Genomic DNA, 17,851 nt, shown 5'->3' with positions numbered 1-17,851 from the left:
GGATTGCGCCACTGCGGCCCCTCCGAGGCGGCGGATCCCGGAGACCCCCTTGGTTCACCGAGGAGCTCCGGGAGATGAAGCGCCGGAGGAGATGCCTAGAGCACCGTTGGAGGTCCGATAAGTCCGCATCGAACCGAGCAATGGTAACCACCTGCACCAGGGAATATACTAGGGCACTTAGGGCAGCTAAAAGATCACACATAGCCTCCCTGGTCGCATCCGCTGAGTCCCGTCCAGCCGCCCTGTTTAGGATAACCCGCTCCCTATTGAACAAAAGGGAGACGGGGGAACCCTTGCAGGGCAGAGCTGAAGAATATGCCCAATTCTTAGCGGACAAAATTGCTCGGTTTCGGACGGACTTGGACTCCACACCTGCAGTTCCAGCCGAGGCACAGGGGGACCAAGTAGAACAGCTCTGGGTTGAGTTTCAGGAGGTTACCCCCGGGGATGTGGACAAGGCCATGAGAGCTGTGAGTTCCTCCACCTGTGTCCTGGATCTGTGTCCCTCATGGCTGGTTTCTAACTGCAGTGAGGTGACACGAGGCTGGATCCGGGCGGTTGTAACCGCCTCCCTTCGGGAGGGGAACTTCCCCGCCGCACTGAAAGCGGCGGTGGTGAGACCCCTCCTGAAGAAACCATCCTTGGATCCAGCTGTCCTTAACAACTTTCGCCCGGTCTCCAACCTCCCCTTTCTGGGGAAGGTTGTTGAGAAGGTGGTGGCCTTCCAGCTCCAACGGTCCTTGGAGGAAGCAGACTATCTAGACCCCTTCCAGTCAGGCTTCAGACCCGGTTACAGCACGGAAACCGCTTTGGTCGCATTGATGGATGATCTTTGGAGAGCCAGAGATGAAGGACATCCCTCCATCCTGGTCCTCCTTGACCTCTCAGCGGCTTTCGATACCATCGACCATGGTATCCTTCTGCGACGACTGCGGGAGGTGGGAGTGGGGGGCACCGTGTTACGGTGGTTCTCCTCCTACCTCTCGGACAGGTCGCAGTCGGTGTTAGTGGGAGGGCAGAGATCGTCCCCAAGGCCCCTAAAATATGGGGTGCCGCAGGGTTCGGTCTTATCCCCCCTACTATTTAACATCTACATGAAACCGCTGGGAGAGATCATCCGTAGGCACGGGATCAGATACCATCAATATGCGGACGATACTCAATTGTATCTGTCCGCCCCGTGCCAAATCAATGAAGCGGTTGACGTGATGGACCGGGGGCTTGAAGCCGTCATGGACTGGATGAGGATTAACAAGCTTGTGCTCAACCCAGAAAAGACCGAGTGGCTGTTGTGTTTTCCTCCCAAAGATTTGGCCAATAATCCAACACTCAGGCTGGGGGGTCAAATTTTACACCCCTCAGAGAGGGTCCGCAACTTGGGAGTCCTCCTGGATCCACAGCTGTCATTCGACCATCATATAGCGGCTGTGACCAGGGGGGCATTCGCCCAGGTACGCCTGGTGCGCCAGTTGCGACCCTACCTGAATCGGGAGGCCCTCACAACAGTCACTCGGGCCCTTGTGACCTCTAGGCTGGAATACTGCAACGTGCTCTACATGGGGCTGCCCTTGAGGAGCATCCGGCGACTTCAGCTAGTACAGAACGCAGCCGCGCGAGTGATTGCGGGTGCACCCCGATTCACCCGCATTACACCTATCCTCCGCGAGCTGCGCTGGCTACCTGTCGATCTCCGGATGCGCTTCAAGGTGCTATTGATCACCCATAAAGCCCTACATGGCAGTGGATCTGGATACTTGAGAGACCGCCTTCTGCCAATTACCTCCCTACGACCTATAAGATCTCATAGATTAGGCCTCCTCCGCATTCCATCGGCCAGCCAGTGTCGGCTGGCAACCACAAGGAGGAGGGCCTTCTCAGCAGTAGCCCCGACCCTTTGGAACGAGCTCCCCGTGGAGATTCGTACCCTCTCCACCGTCCAGGCCTTCCGCACTGCCTTGAAGAACTGGCTCGCCCGTCAGGCCTGGGGATAAGGATTCCTACCCCGCCCGAATGTTGTATGCATGTTGCTCATTATTTTATTATGTGTTGTTGTCTCAATGTTGTATTTCCCCCTTCCCTGGTTTTCTGTGAGCCGCCCTGAGTCCCCTCAGGGAAAAGGGCGGCCTACAAATGCAAATAAAACCTATAAAAACCTATAAAAAATGGTTGGACATCTGTAATTAACCACTGTGGTGGCACAGTGGTTAGAATGCATTACTGCAGACTACTTCTGCCTGCCAGCTGCCTGCAATTTGGCATTTCACCAGGCTCAAGGTTGACTCAGCCTTCCATCCTTTCAACGTCGGTAAAATGAGGACCCAAATTGTTGGGGCGAACTAGTCCTTGGAGTGGAGTTTATTCCGCTGCATGTGTGCATTAAGCTCCTTTTCAGTATTTCAGCGTTTTCTCCAAGCTGCAACCTATGAATCTGCTTTTTAGTGGATCTATAATCTCCCTGAATAGAAGTCTTCACAGCTGAGAAAAATATCACATACAAATGGAGCAGTCTTACAACAGCTGAAATACAAATCCTTATCTATTACAACACAGCTTCATTGCTCCCTTGGTTTAGCTATCTGCTGAAATCTTAAACACCCACTTAACACTTATCAGCAGTTAATGGCACATCAGTGCTCACAAGTTGGTGCTAAACCATTATAAGACTAGTCTTCTGTGCCAATGAAATGCTGCTTATAGTTCTCTTGGAGTCAAGCAAGATTGTTGCAGACTTTGCATCTTATGTCTCTTTTATCTACCACTAAACCTGGCAAGCTGTTCAGAAATTATGACATTGAGATTAGAGCAGAGTTCCTCTCCTGTTATCACCCACCATTTATTTGCCAGGACTGTCAGATATCTCTGCTGTTATTTTCCTGCATTCCAACTTGTGATTTGTTATGTACATTGTGCCCTTTATTCTCAACAGAAATAAATTTAACTCTCCATTTTATTTCATTTATATCTTTTTCCATGTTACGTTCATAACAACCCTATGAGACATAGTACCATTAACAATTGATTCAAAATTGTCGAGTAAGGTTTAAATGTAAAAGTTGTCCATAAATTAGTGTAGAAGTGGATTGTACAAGGCAACAGTCTTTATTTATCCAGTGGTTTCACCGTGTAACTAAGTTTGTACATTGATTAATTTGGCCTGAATTTGATTTATTTTTCCTTTTCATGAGCCAGAAAGAGTCACTAGATATTTTCTTATTAATTTTGGCCTGTTGCCTTTGGGGATACCTTCCAGTGGGAGAGAAAAAGAAGCAGTGGCTACTGACAATTATCTGACACTGGCACCGTCTGGCCACCATCTTGTTTACCCTAAATTAATGCACAGAATGCTTTTATGGAGTTTCAAAATGTGATCTCACATCAAGATTTCCCACTGTTTGCTAGCAATTAAATTTGTCACAATCTCAACAAAGCTGGGAACGATATCAACGAAAAAGGAAAAAAAGACAACGGGAGGTAAAGATATAATAACAGTCTCTCCTGAATGGTTTCACTCTGATTCTTTTATAATGGGAGACATTAAAAGAAATAATAGTCTTTCCAAGGCATTCCCTTGCTCATTTCTATTTCTAATGTAAATTAAACCTAACAAATTGTAAGTGATTATTTTATAAGGTCAGGTAGTGCTATTCCAATGGGCTGCATGCCAAACTGCATGCCAAGTAGAGAGAGACATCAAGGAAGATGCTCGGAATGTTCATATTAATTCAGATCATGTTTCCATCTCCACTTGTTTAAGTAGATGAAAAAGAAAAGAAATAAGTAATAATAATGTCGTCTTGGATAACAAAAAGTACATTTTACCTGGGTTTTTTATTGCTTTGTAATGATTTGTGTATAAATCTTGTTTTGTTTTGTTTTTAATTTCACCTTTCCTAAACCCCTGACTGTATGAAATCAACTGAAGCATTGCATATTGGCAAGAAAATGTGCATGTTGATCTTTTCTGTTTTTTCATCCAGAAGAAACACACTGAAATAAAGGATGAATGTGTCTGTGTGCAGAACGATTGCTTCAAAAAGGGCTGATTGTAGAACTTATTATTTCTAGAAAGAAGGCAAAGATTTTAAAAATCTTCACCTTCAGTTATGCTTCTACTTTTAAGCTAAATAAAAGGGGGGAAAGCAATAACCAAGCTGGACAACCAATAATCTAGACAAATCCATGTTTCTTACATGGACAAGTTTTTTTCCAAAAACATATCTTTAGCGTAGAGAACAAAGATTTTTCCTTTCTTCTTTATGTGTTTGAAATATGCACGCATCTAAATTATTGCTTGTCCAGCTTGGTTATTGCTTTCTCACAAAAAGTTAAAAAAAGAAGAGGAAGAAGAAGAAGAGGGGGGGGGGACTTTGTTCTCCAAACTAAAGCTATGTTTCTAAAAGAAATTTGCCCATACAAAGAACTCATATGGTATTTAAAGTCTACAAAAGGAAAGTGTTCTTTTCATTTCTATGGAAAAAGTCAAAACAGAAGATTTGAATGATATGACATTTCCCCTTCTTTTGTCTTTTGCCTTCTTGTGAAAAAGAAAAGAGTAGTTTTGGTCTTCCTGGTTTGCTGATCAAGAGGAAATGCTTAAAGATGAAAGATTCAGTTTAAAGCCATGCTATAATAGTGACATAGATGTACCCATTCATTACTTCACAATAGGTAGTGGGGAAGCTAAAGGAATCATTTCTGTCAATGAGTAATTTATTTATAGAATCCCTCATTCTAGGATGTTCTGACGGCCTTATGGCATTAGAAAAATAGAATGAAGAACAGTTTCTATCCAAGAACATGGATTCAAACCAGACCAGTGACGTGCGGTAAAGTTTATACCTGGTGAGGCTCAGCTGGGCATCCTTTTGTGAAGCAGCTCAGCAGGGCAGCGGTCGGCCTCGGTGGGGGGGGGATTTGCATCGCGGGAGCAGCCAAGCGCCCGGGTCTGCAGCAAAGGCACTTGGCGGCTCCCGCGATGCAAAGTGCCCCGCCGCGCCCGATACTGCCGCCCACCCGCTGCCCCGGCCTGCGGCCGCTGCTTCTCCAAGCTCCGTCGCTGGAAATCCTGGATCACCTCTGGGGGAGCATGGACCGGGGCGACTGGCAGGAGAAAGTGGCGGCTTACCTGCTAAGCCAACATTACACTCCCTGCCCTACAACCAACCGAAGCCCCTCGGAGCTCTTGATGGGCCGGCGTCTGCGGACTCCCCTGGACCGGCTACACCCATTGTATTCAGGGGATCAGCCGAGCAACCTGGGGGTTATCCCTCCCCGTTCGTTTAAACTGGGTGACACAGTATGGGCCCGCGCATTTTCTGGGCCTACGCAATGGGTTCCGGCCACCATAACCGCCCTGACAGGCCCCTGTTCTTTTAGGGTCGGATTGGCTGATGGATCCCAATGGAGGCGCCACCTGGATCAACTAAGGAGGTGCCTCCCGCCACCGGCCGACAGTCCGGACCCAGTTGAAGTCAACACCGCCCTTCCGGGGTTGCAGTTTGAGGCCTTTGCCACACCAGGCCTCTCCTATCAGCCACCAGAAGCTCAATCCGGAGAGTCGAATCCTTGGGCCTTCTCCACACCAGGCCCGGCCTACCCGAGCGCCCCCTGCAGGGGCCTCCAACAGAAAGCTCAAGCCGCCGCAGAACAGGCCCCACCTGAAGCTACATCTTTCCCCAGTGACACTCCTCCCAGACCTAACTCTATTATTTAGGACACGCCACCACGTCCCTGCTTACCATTGCCGTTGAGCCCGCCTTCTGGGCCTTCTCGAGAAGGCGTGCATTGGAGCTACACCCCCTTCCGGGAGGAGCTACAACAAGGAGGTCCACCTCCGCTGACGACTCCTGTGGAACTGCGAAGGTCGGGACGGGTCCGGCGCCGCCCCGCCTATTTACAGGACTACGCATGCTCCACCCGGGGAGCATGCGCAGAACTGGGGGGAAGGGGTGTTAAATATTAATGAGCCATGCAAATAGGCTCAGTTGGTTAACTAAAGTTTCAGCACCTTTTGGAGGTCAGCAACAGCCTCCTCCGTCCTGATTGGCCAGGACGCGGAGGAGGCTGTTGCCGGCCGAAAGTTAGCTCTGATTGGACCTGGGACTTGACAGCTGTTGCTGCCCAAGTCCCGGGTTCCTATTGGCTGCCTTGTTTATATAAATAGTTGGGCGCGCACCGCGTTCCCTTGAATCGCTGTCATACTTACCAGTTAATAAAGTAGTTGTTGTGTTCACCCTGTGGTCGCGTCCCTCCTTCCGATCTTCAAAAGAAGGCTGAGTGAGAAGTGGAGCGAAGCTTCTCCGCGGCCTCCCGGCACTACACAGAGGCTCTCGCAGGAGCGCGTGCCAGCGGCCAGCGGCCCGGAGTGGCCCCGGCTGTGAGACAAGGCAGCGCTTAAAGCAGCCGCTGCCGCCGCCACCACCCCTCCTTCGCCCGGAACGCCCCGCCGGGCGAAGGAGGGGCGGTGGCGGCAGCATGGCTGCTTTAAGCGCTGCCTTGTCTCGCAGCCAGGGCCGCTCTGGGCCGCTGGCATGTGCTCCTGCGAGAGCCTCTGCGTAGCGCTGGGAGGCCGTGGAGAAGCTTTGCTCCACTTCTCACCCAGCCTTCCCCCAGAGGCGATCCGGGACTTCCAGCGGCGGAGCCTGGAGAAGCAGGCCGGGGCAGTGGGAGGGCGGCAGGGCACTTTGCATCACAGGAGCCGCCAAGCGCCCAGGTCTGCAGCAAAGAGCCAGCCTCCTCCTTCTCCCCCACTCATCTCTCCTCTGAAGCACGCCCTCCGAAATAGCCCGCCCAACGTAAGCATGCTCAAGAAGACATGATTCGCTGCTTCCAGATCAGGAGGTGGGAGAATTAGTGCCTCTTTTCCATCTGAACTTTTTTGCCTTTTAACTCTTTCTTAACTTTTAGAAGGCAAAAAATTCCTCATGGAAAGGAGGCCCCGAGTTCTCTCGCCTCCTGCTTTGGTTAACACTAAGCAGACACCAAGCCACTGTGAGCTGGAATCTGGTAGCAACTATCTTGGCTTTAATTATTTTTTTTAAAGTATTTAAATTTCTTTCTTTTTCCTGAGGAGACTGGTGAGGCTCCGCCTCCCTTGCCTCTAGTGACTGCACGTCCCTGAACCAGACATATCTTTCTACAGTGAGTGCTCCTCTTATAACTAAAAGATGGACACACTCAAGAAATAATCTGTGTTACTGCTGCATCTTCTTCAGCCAAATCCCAGGAGCAGTTCTCAGAGGAGAAAAAGCTGGACAAGATGGTCATTAATCCAGTGAGGTTTATGATGTTTCTCAGTCAAACTTTAAGAACAATTTCCATTAGTCTGAAAAACAAATCACTTTGCTTTTCCTCAATAGTATTAAAGGTACCCACTCAATAACTTACACTTTTAACAAATGACTTGTTTTCCTCTTGTCAGTTTCTTTATATATAGACAGAATAATCCCAACAAATAATCAAAATTTATCCTATTTTGAACTTGTGGGCCAGAGTGTGAAATAATTTAAAAGAACAGAACAGGTAGCACAAATCTACTATTATTGTTGGGGTTGTTTGTCCATGCTGCATCTATCAATATCTTGTCATTTAGACAAGATTAACTATGGATGAAAAAATGTTCAGTACCGTTATTTAGCACATTTAACCTCCAAAAACTTTTAACAGATTAACAGAGTTGGAAGGGACCTTGTAGGACATCTAGTCCAACCCACTGCCCAAGCAAGAGACCCTACACCATTTCTAACAAATAGCAGTCCAACCTCTTCTTGAAAGCCTCCAGTGGTGAAGCTCCCACAACCTCCGAAGGCAAGCTGTTCCATTGGTTGATTGTTCTCACTATCAGAAAGTTCCTCCTTATTTCTAGGTTGAATTTCTCCTTGATCAGTTTCCATCCATTATTCTTTGTCTGGCTTTCGTATGCATTGGAAAATAACTTGACTCCTTCCTCTCTGTGACAGCCCCTCAAATATTGGAACACTGCTCTCATGTCTCCCCTGGTCCTTCTCTTCACTGGACCAGCCATGCCCAGTTCTGTAACCATTCTTCATATATTTTAATCTCCAGTCCCCTAATAATCCTGGTTGCTCTTCTCTGCCCTTTTTCACCCATTACCCACATTAGTTTTACGTTCATAAGTAAAATGTCCCTAACTATGGAAAAATTATTCCATTCAATTGTGCTTGGAGACTGCCTGGACTGGTCCCTGCAGTCTGCATTTTGGCAAGCTTATTCAGAAGTGGTTTTCCATTGCCTCCTTGCTAAGGCTGAAAGAAAGTGACAGGCCCAAGGTCAACCAGCTGCTTTTGTGCCTAGCTTGACTAGAACTCATGACATCTAGGAAGGAAGGAAGGAAGGAAGGAAGGAAGGAAGGAAGGAAGGAAGGAAGGAAGGAAGGAAGGAAGGAAGGAAGGACAGCCTATTTGCATAAAATCAGCCATATCTTTTCATCTGTGTTTTGGCAGACTTTTATCTACACAAATGGTACTAGTATGCTAGTAGCTACCATCAAACTCTGCCAAAATGTGAACATAGTTATTTTTTGAGTGTCCTGTGATAGGAGTCCTAAAGCAAGGAATTGAATTGGGGAGCTTCTGAAGCAGCCCAAGATAGACTAGGTTCCTTACTGAATTAGCTAAACAATTTATAAATCAAATCTTGTGATTAATGCACATCCCAATTCATTTCTGTAGTACTGTACTGTGCTATTCTTCTATAGCTGCTGGACTTACAACTGCACTTGGTAATATACTTACGGAAGAGTTTAGCTTTTAGTTAGGTGGCTTTCCAGAGTCTATATTTGTGTTACTTGTTACATATGTTTATTCTTGAGAATGGGGACTTGTAAAATTTTGCATTAATTTAAAAACCAGAATGCATGTGCCACTTTTGTGAACAACATCCAACTTCCAACTTAAGAACAATATTGAACTGTGGGCTTTGAAAATATGCAGAACTAGCTCTTGGATTCCTACATTCCTGAATATCCACATGCTAGATACCAATTCATACTTTCTGACACTAACTCTTCCATTCATAATTAAATGTATGCTGTTCTACTGATACTCATCAACTCTACTTCATAAGATCAGCCCACCTACATTTTGTGATGCATTTTGTTTATGTATATATTGAATATTTTCAATCAATAGGCCAGCCCATAGCAGTTAGCCACAGACAAATAATACACTTCAAAGCAAAAAACAAAATAAAATTCACAGTGTCATTTACAAAGTATTCTAAATCATAGTATTCATTATAAACAGGATCAAAATGTTAAATGAGCAGAAAGTTATTACAATAAATAAAAAGAAATGGAACATTCAGGAAAAACAATATAAATAAAGTACCCAAGTACATTTTTAGTTTCTTCTTAACACAAAGAAGAAGCCAAAAGAACAGATGGAACAGATTGCAATCATAACTCCCATGTAGCCATACATGAAGAGAGCTGTTCCTTGTAGCACAACAAGACTGAGTCATATAGGGATTTATATGAAATAGCTAGCACCTTGAATGGGGCACAAAAGACAGCTGAATGCTAATGGAACTTGGCCAATTCTGGTATTATATGTTCCCATCAGAATGCCAAAATGAATATAATTGCTGTATTTTGTACCTGCTGCATTTTCCATACCTTCTTTAAGAATATCCCCACCGAGAGGCCATTTCACTGCTCTAAGCAGAAGGTAACTGACACGTGGATAATGGTGGCCAGGCCTGGTCTCATCAGAAAGAGATGCAGTAGTTAAATCTTCTTCAGATAGTAACAAGGACTCCTAGCCGCTCCAGGGCAAATTGGGGTGAGAATGTCTTCCTCCAAGTGACTGAGAGTTATGGAAACCTGCAATTATTGGTGGTTTTAATTTAAATCTGTTAAAAATCTCATCCTGCAATCCATTCCTAATAGGAATTGTTAGGAATATAATCTAACGGTTGGGTTGGCAATATATAAATCATGTAACAATGCTATACCTATTTCTTTAAATCATATTGTAAAATGTGATAGGTTGCTGTTTTCCTCAATCAGCCATAAGAGGGATCCAGAATGACTGTTAGCTCTCTGTTCATTAGGTGCTGGGCTGATCTGATCTGAGTGTTTTGGAAGCTGTATGTTAGAAAGTGCCGTGAGCTATTGTAAGTTTTGCAACTGCTAACAAACTTTGAGTACTGAACTGATTATATGATACTAGACTATGTTATTTGGATTATCCCTTAACTGAAAGACATTGATGACTGACTCTCTTATCCGTGTATGACTTGAATTGTTTAATGGACTCTGATACCTCTATTTCTATGAAAGTAAAAGCCTACTTAAACTGCAGTGTCTCTGCATGCTGGTTTGTGTGTTCTCCAACAACACTCTCACAACGCTTCTCTGAACGTACTCGCTCTCCCAACAGGGAGCTTACCTAACAGGAATGAACATGCTTGCCCCATCAAACAAGAAATGGGGATGGCGGCAGATAGCACAGAGATGGCATCCAGTCCTACCATCTCTGGCAATTGTGCCCAACAGCTTCATCAAATGCTAAATAGAAAAGCAAACAAGTTCAAACATTGTGAAATATTGCAGCCTGGCAACCACGGAGCAGAGCAAATACACCCCAGTCCTACTTTATGAAACTTATGGAACCTCAACAATGCTGGGACCCCCAATCCCTAGCTACCTAAGTTGGTGAAGAAACATTCTATGGTCAATTTAATATTAAAAGCAACTGAGGTAACCAGGAGCAAAAGCAAAGTTGACTACCCCTGTATGTTCCTTTGTCAAATAGTCCTTCAAGATGATCATTTGGGTTCTATGTCTGGTGAGAAAACAGATCTGTGAAATCAGTTTCCACCATAGTCTTTGGGGTTGATTTGTCATTTTATACCCACTTCCTACTTGATCAGGAATGGAAGACTTGAAATTTCCACAAATTCCTTTAAAAGGAATTGTTTGTCTGGCAGGAGATCTGTCAACATTTCTCATAAGGTTGGCACTATCTTCCCCCTTCAAAAAGCGACACTCATCATCAATTGTCTCTTCCTAAGATACAACCTCCCTGGTTGTATCAGGCAAATTCTCTTTTGCTCAGCCTACTACGTTCCTACATATGAAACAAATTTCAAGAATAACTTCCCTTTCACCAGACAGAATAGGAAAGATAGAAAGAAATGGAAGGAGAAAATTTAGGCCAAGCTGTATACTAACTCCAAAGCAAAAATGAACAAGAAAAGTTATGCTTGCATAGTAAACGTTTGTATTTCTAACATTTTATCACAGTTTTACTATGTTATCCTTCTCACCTTACACTAAGCTATTACACTTGGAAAACATGGTCCATTAACTAGTTCACTTGTTAGTTTCTTTTTTCCAGTATTAATCTTATGAACTGGAAAACATGTATAAAATTTAACTCTATGACTCACTGATAATTTAGTATTAATTACTCTCTGGACCACTGCATTCGCTACATATTTATACTAAAGGCAAATAACATGTACTGAACATAAAAACAACTTATCAATCAACAAATTTAGAACAGTTCACTGTGTTTTATTTATATAAGGTGCTCTGGAACTAGAAAAAAAAGCCAGCTATCAAAGACATTGAAAGGATTATTGTTACTGCAAGCACTTAGAGAATTTTAGTCCATATATTTTATGGACAAGAACCAAAGCCTTATGTTTTTGTTTATATCTTAGGTGTAGAGAGTTCAATTCAAAATATGAGTACACTTACTTGTAAAATCACATAGGAACTTACTGACATTTTTCATAATGCCTTAAAGATGGTCTTAAACACAGTATATGGAGAACATTCAAAAGTTGTATCTCTAACTTGAATATTATTTTTAAGTGAAACTATATTGAGTGTGAGCAAATGTCTTTCCTAACCAAAAAGCTTGAACACATCGTTAATAATTTATTTTGCTTATCCAAGACTTCCTAGCTCCAAAAACTGATTATTTGTTCTGCCAGGAAAAAATAATAATATTTTGCTACATGTATCAAACTGCCAACTTCACTGACATAACTCTTACTCAGCCTCCAACTGTTTTGAACTGGCAATAACCATGGCAAGTGGAAGTGATACCTCCAGAGGTCAAGAATAGATATTTATTTTGAAGTATTTGCACTTGTCATTTCTAAAATTGCTTTAGGAGTCAGAAGTAAAGAGTAGATCTGGGCTTAGGAGACCACAGCAGAAGTATGCAATCATTTCATGGCTGAAGGCAGCACTTCATCTATGAGTAGCATGCCAAAGGACTACATTCCAAAAGTAGACATGGATAGGATAAATAAGTGATAGAAACCAGAACAAAAACTAGATTAAAGTCATAATTAAGATCAATTATGCACATAACTTGATTGCTTCCAATTTATTTAATCATTTTCTTGCTCGATTATTTTAACAAGTAGTCTTTGGTGGCATTTGGAAAAAGTCCAAGGTTTGTGTAACCCTGCCCAACATAACAACAGGATAAAAATTAGCACAAGTAGAATACCTTATTTTTCAGAGTACAAGATGTTCCGGAGTATAAGATGCACCTAGCTTTTGGAGAGGAAAACAAGGGAGGGGTGAAATCTGCCTTTGCCTCCCAGCAATTTGCCTCCTTGGCACCAAACAGCAAGTTTCACTTTCAATTTCAATTTCAGCACCAGCCTCCTGATGATCAGCTGTTTCAGGCTCTTTTTTGAAGATTTTATCTATATCTATATCTCTCTCTATCTCTATCTCTTCAAAATCTTTTTTGAAGATTTTATCTATATCTCTATCTCTCTATCTCTCTATCTCTCTATCTCTATCTCTATCTCTCTATCTCTTTCTCTTTCTCTATCTCTATCTCTATATCATCTATATCTATATCTATATCTATATCTATATCTATATCTATATCTATATCTATATCTATATATCATCTATATATCTATTCGTAGATTTTCATGGGTACAGGTATGCAGGTCTTGGCATATTCGGGTCTTTTCCCGTGTAAGATTGTGAGTATCTTGGCCATACACACGCGCGCGCGCACACACACACACACACACGTTTGTTTGTTTGTTTATGTAGAATTCATAAATAAAAATATATAAAAATGACTGTGTGTGTGTCAATGTTCCAGCATAACTCTGGAACAACTTGAGCAATTTCAACAAAACTTGGTACACAGATGACTTACTCTCTGGAGCAAAAATAATGTGGGGTAAGACACCCCAAACACCATTCGGTGTGTGTGTTCTGTTAGATAAAAGCCTATTGTCCTTAAAATGGCTTCTACTGTATTGCCATAAAAATGGCTCTACTGTACAGCACAGTGGAGTTGCCATGGTAATGGCTTCACAGTACTCCACAAGGGGTCTCCCTCTGGTAAGGGGGAAAATCCAACATTAGAAATTACATTTGGTCCAGACACTTTCCCCCTATAAATAAATACCAGGACAATGCCAGGTTATCAGCTAGTTATTTATAAAAAATATTTATTTTTTATTTTTATCCCACACATTTATTATTGTTATAAATAACTCAAAACGTGAACATACTTAATAGTCCTCCTCTTGTTTTCCTCACAACCACTCTGTGAAATGGGTGGGCTGAGTGAGTCACTGGCCCAAAGTCACCTAACCAGCTTTTACACCTAAGGTCGTACTAGAACTCATGTTCTTTTGATTTCTAACTTGTGTTATAGTCATCTGAGAAGATTTTACAACTATTATAAGACATTGGTTGGTTGAATAAAAGTGTTAATACTATAAATAATTATATAATCTGATGTACTGTAAAATATACAGTATTTTAAAGACACCTTCAAACTGAGTTCAACTCCAGGTGAATGAGTAAAGAAACATACCTATGCAGTTTGTTTGGTTTCAGTATGGAAGTGATTTGTCACTGAACTTTTAGGAAGCTTTTAGACTTCCTAGTCTACAATTCTGGATTCCCAGATCATCTCCTATCTAAGTACTAACCAGGCCTGATAGACCACCAATATGCTGTGATAAGCTGCAGTGAATGAAGGGTGAAGAATCTGTAGGCCTCCAGATGCTATTGAACTACAAGTCCCAGCATCCTTCTGCCTTAGTTGGTGTTACTGGGAATTGTAGTACATCAATATCTGAAAGGTGATAGGTTTTCCAAACCTGCAATAGATCTCTGTGGAAGGCTTTAATCCAATCACAAGATGTTATTCACATGTTAACACCATTGCTTAGTGGCATTATTTTAAATAGAGAGACTAGAATTCTCTAAATATTCCATCAATGATAATTATTCCTTTGGGAGGAGGCACTGTGAGCAAATTGCTTGTTCTTCTCCATGCACTCATGCTTAGTAATTAAAAATCACCCCAGAAGCTCTCGTGGGTGAGGTGAACCATTAAATTAGAGAGGTGGGCCTAAACCTTTTAGACTAGGTGGAATTTGCTCATGTGGAAATTTACTACTGCATCCTTCACTGGACACATTTCGGATGTAATAAAGGTGAATGAGCAGCCACTTTATGGCAGTGACTAAAAAATGTTTCCTTTCCATGGCTGACTGCAAATGAGTTCTTGTTTATTTACTGCCAGCTCTGTCCCTTGAATTAGCTAAATTCAGTGTCGTTTCTGCTAAACCTGTTATCTATTCCCTGCAACTGATCTGAAGAATCGCCAGAGCAAAAGAAAGGAAAGTCCCTTAGTCAAAAACTCTGGTCCTTAAAGTCTATCATTGTCAACCATTCTCCTAACTATAGTATTTACTATTAATGGTACTAGAGATCTTTCTTCTACGTCAGGCTTAATACAATGAAACCTTTGGTTTCTTTGCCCTTCCTATCCATTCAAGAAGGGAAGCCACATTGACTGGGTCCTTCTGGAGCAATCTGCTGGGACCTACCTTTTACTTTTGGGAATTGTTCTTTCCTCATTAGTCCTATGCCTCTCCTTTGCTTTCCCAGATGGTGCGCCCATGGAATCCTTCAAATCCCCACCTTTCCATATTATCCCGCTTTGCTACATTACATTTTCTTTTTTCCCTTTAGCACCCTAGTTTTGATAATCCCAAAAAGAGAAAACTCTTTCTTCTTCATTTCTAGTTCTTCTATAAGAAGTTGGTTGGTTGGTTGGTTGGTTGGTTGGTTGGTTGGTTGGTTGGTTGGTAAGTAGGTAGGTAGGAAGGAAGGAAAGAAGGAAGGAAGGAAGGGGAATGGAAGGAGGGAGGGAGGGAGGGAAGAGTATTTCAGCATCATAGCAGCAACATTCTTTTTATTCCAAATTTAACATATTTTCAACAAAAAGAAAACAAACTTTGTAGTAGTGTGGGCAGGGCTAAGACAGCAGTGCTGGGCAGCCTGAGCAGAACTTGAAGGGGTTTACAGGTTGAATGGAGTATGAGCTTCTAGGCTTGGGGAATCATTCATTTCCTTCTGGAAACATTGTTAGTTCAGTCACAATATTTTAAAACAACAGTAAATCTTACCATCAGAGAATGTACCCATCCAGCAGCCCCTAACAAAATGGCTGCTGGACAGAGACTAGCTACTGGACTACCCCAATTATACTGGGGCTGTAACTCAAATGGAATGAAGTGCTGGAGTGCTCTGAAGCACTTAGAACAATTCAAGTTGGAAAGCATAAGTTTTAAATTAAAACAAGAACACTTGGGTGCAAGAGACATTTGCAATAGCTGGGAGTGTGACAAGGATGAGATCTGCCATTGTGACACTAGAGGAAGCCTGGACTGGCAATGGAATGGATCAAGTTGTACCTGCAGATCTGCCCCAAGTCAGTTTCAATTGAATCAATCTCAATAAATAAATACACGGACTGGAATAGACTGGAATGGAGTCTACAGGTGGTTGAGGCATTTTTACCAGTTTCCATTTCCTTGTATCAATGGCTAAATCATTTCTAAGAATGACAGGCAGAATATTGATGCAGAATGCTAATGAAAGAAACATGTTTATTTCACTCTTCCCAATTTAATTACTACTCTGGCAAGGAAGATAATTTCAGCATGATTTGTTCTTTGAAAAATCCTTATAAACATGTTTTTTAATGGATGCTCATAGACAGTTTGGTTTATAATTTGTCTAATAATCATTCTAGGACCAACAATTATTAACTGCTTTCTTAACCCACCACTCTTATTAAAGATGTCTCTCAGGATTGTAACTTGCAATGTTGCTTTGTATATTGTTGAGGCAGAGAAAACAAGGTCTTTGAGGGAGTTGGGCAGTTCAGATATGTGACATTGGTCGGGGGTGAGTGTGTGGGGAGGTGGATGGGTGGGGGTGTAATTATTTCTTCAAGGAAAAAATGTTACTGAACAGGATTCAAATATAGAAACCTGCCATTTCTACTACAATATAATTCATCCAATCATTTAGGATTATTTTTAAAATATCAAAACAAAAAGTATCACATCAAATTGAGAGAGAGAAGATTAAACCACTTGGAAATATGCATTTGAGTCCATGAAACCCTAATGTAAATATTAAGTCATTTACAGAATTCTCCCTCTAAATGTGGCATAGTGGTAAAGAGTCATATAAATAATGAATGCCTTAGAATAATTTATGTGGATTAAGGCTCTCTTTTCCATGTCATGATTACCATTATAGATACACTTCTATGAATTCTCCTTCTATTAACGTCTATGAATTATTCAAAGCTAGAGAATAAATAGTATTAAAAGTAATTTATCATTAGTAAATATGTGGATAGCTGATTTCAAATAGATTAACCAAGTGGGCACATGGCATCTGTGGAAGTTTTTGTTTTTCTTAACAACAGAAATAATTTTCCTCTGAGTCATCAGCAGATGCATGGGGACTGAAATTATACATGGTATATCCAAAGACCCTTTCAAACAAAGTATGGCAAAGGTATTAGCATTGTTAGATATTATCTTTACAGTCAATTGCCTTCACATTCCAGTGAAGTAAGAAGACACTGAAAGAGAAGGAATAAGAATTTCCAAAAGGGATTACAGGTAGTCCTCAACTTATAATTGTTCATTTAGTAACCGTTCAAAGTTACAACAGCACTGAAAAAGTGACTTAGGATCATTTTTCACATTATTGTTGCTGCAGAATCCCCATGGTCATGTGATTTACATTTAGATGCTTAACAACTGGCTCATATTTATGATGGTTGCAGTGTCCTGGGGTCATGTGATCCCTTTTTGCTACCTTCTGACAATCAAAGTCGATGGGGAATCCAGATTCACTTAACAAATGTGTTGCTAATTGTACAACTTTAGTGACTCACTTAACAAATGTGGCAAGAAAATGGGGCAAAACTTAACAAATTTCTCACTTAACAACATAAGCTTGTACTCAATCTGGATAAGACCGAGTGGCTGGTGTGTTTCCCTCCCACCAATTGGCCAAGTATTCCATCTCTCAGGCTGGGGGGGTCAAACAGTACGCCCCTCAGACAGGGTTCGCAATTTGGGAGTCCTCCTGGACCCACAGCTGACTTTCGAACATCATTTGTCGGCTGTGACCAGGGGGGCATTTGCCCAGGTTCGCCTGGTGCACCAATTGCGTCGCTAACTTAACCGGGAGGCCCTCACAACAGTCACTCGTGCCCTTGTGACCTCAAGACTGGACTACTGCAACATGCTCTACATGGGGCAGCCCTTGAAGAGCATTCGGAGACTTCAGCTTGTCCAGAATGCAGCCGCGCGAGCGATTGTGGGTGCACCTCGGTACACCCACATTACACCTATCCTCCGCGAGCTGCACTGGCTGCCTATTGGTCTTCGGATATGCTTCAAGGCACTAGTCGTCACTTATAAAACCCTTCATGGTATTGGACCTAGGTACTTGAGAGACCGCCTGCTGCCAATTACCTCCAACAGACCGATTAGATCCCACAGATTA

This window comes from Thamnophis elegans, chromosome 5, assembly GCF_009769535.1.
Source record: "Thamnophis elegans isolate rThaEle1 chromosome 5, rThaEle1.pri, whole genome shotgun sequence".
Classification (NCBI taxonomy): Eukaryota; Metazoa; Chordata; class Lepidosauria; order Squamata; family Colubridae; genus Thamnophis; species Thamnophis elegans.
The sequence above is the reverse complement of the archived record's forward strand: the minus strand, read 5'-3'. Positions refer to the sequence as shown.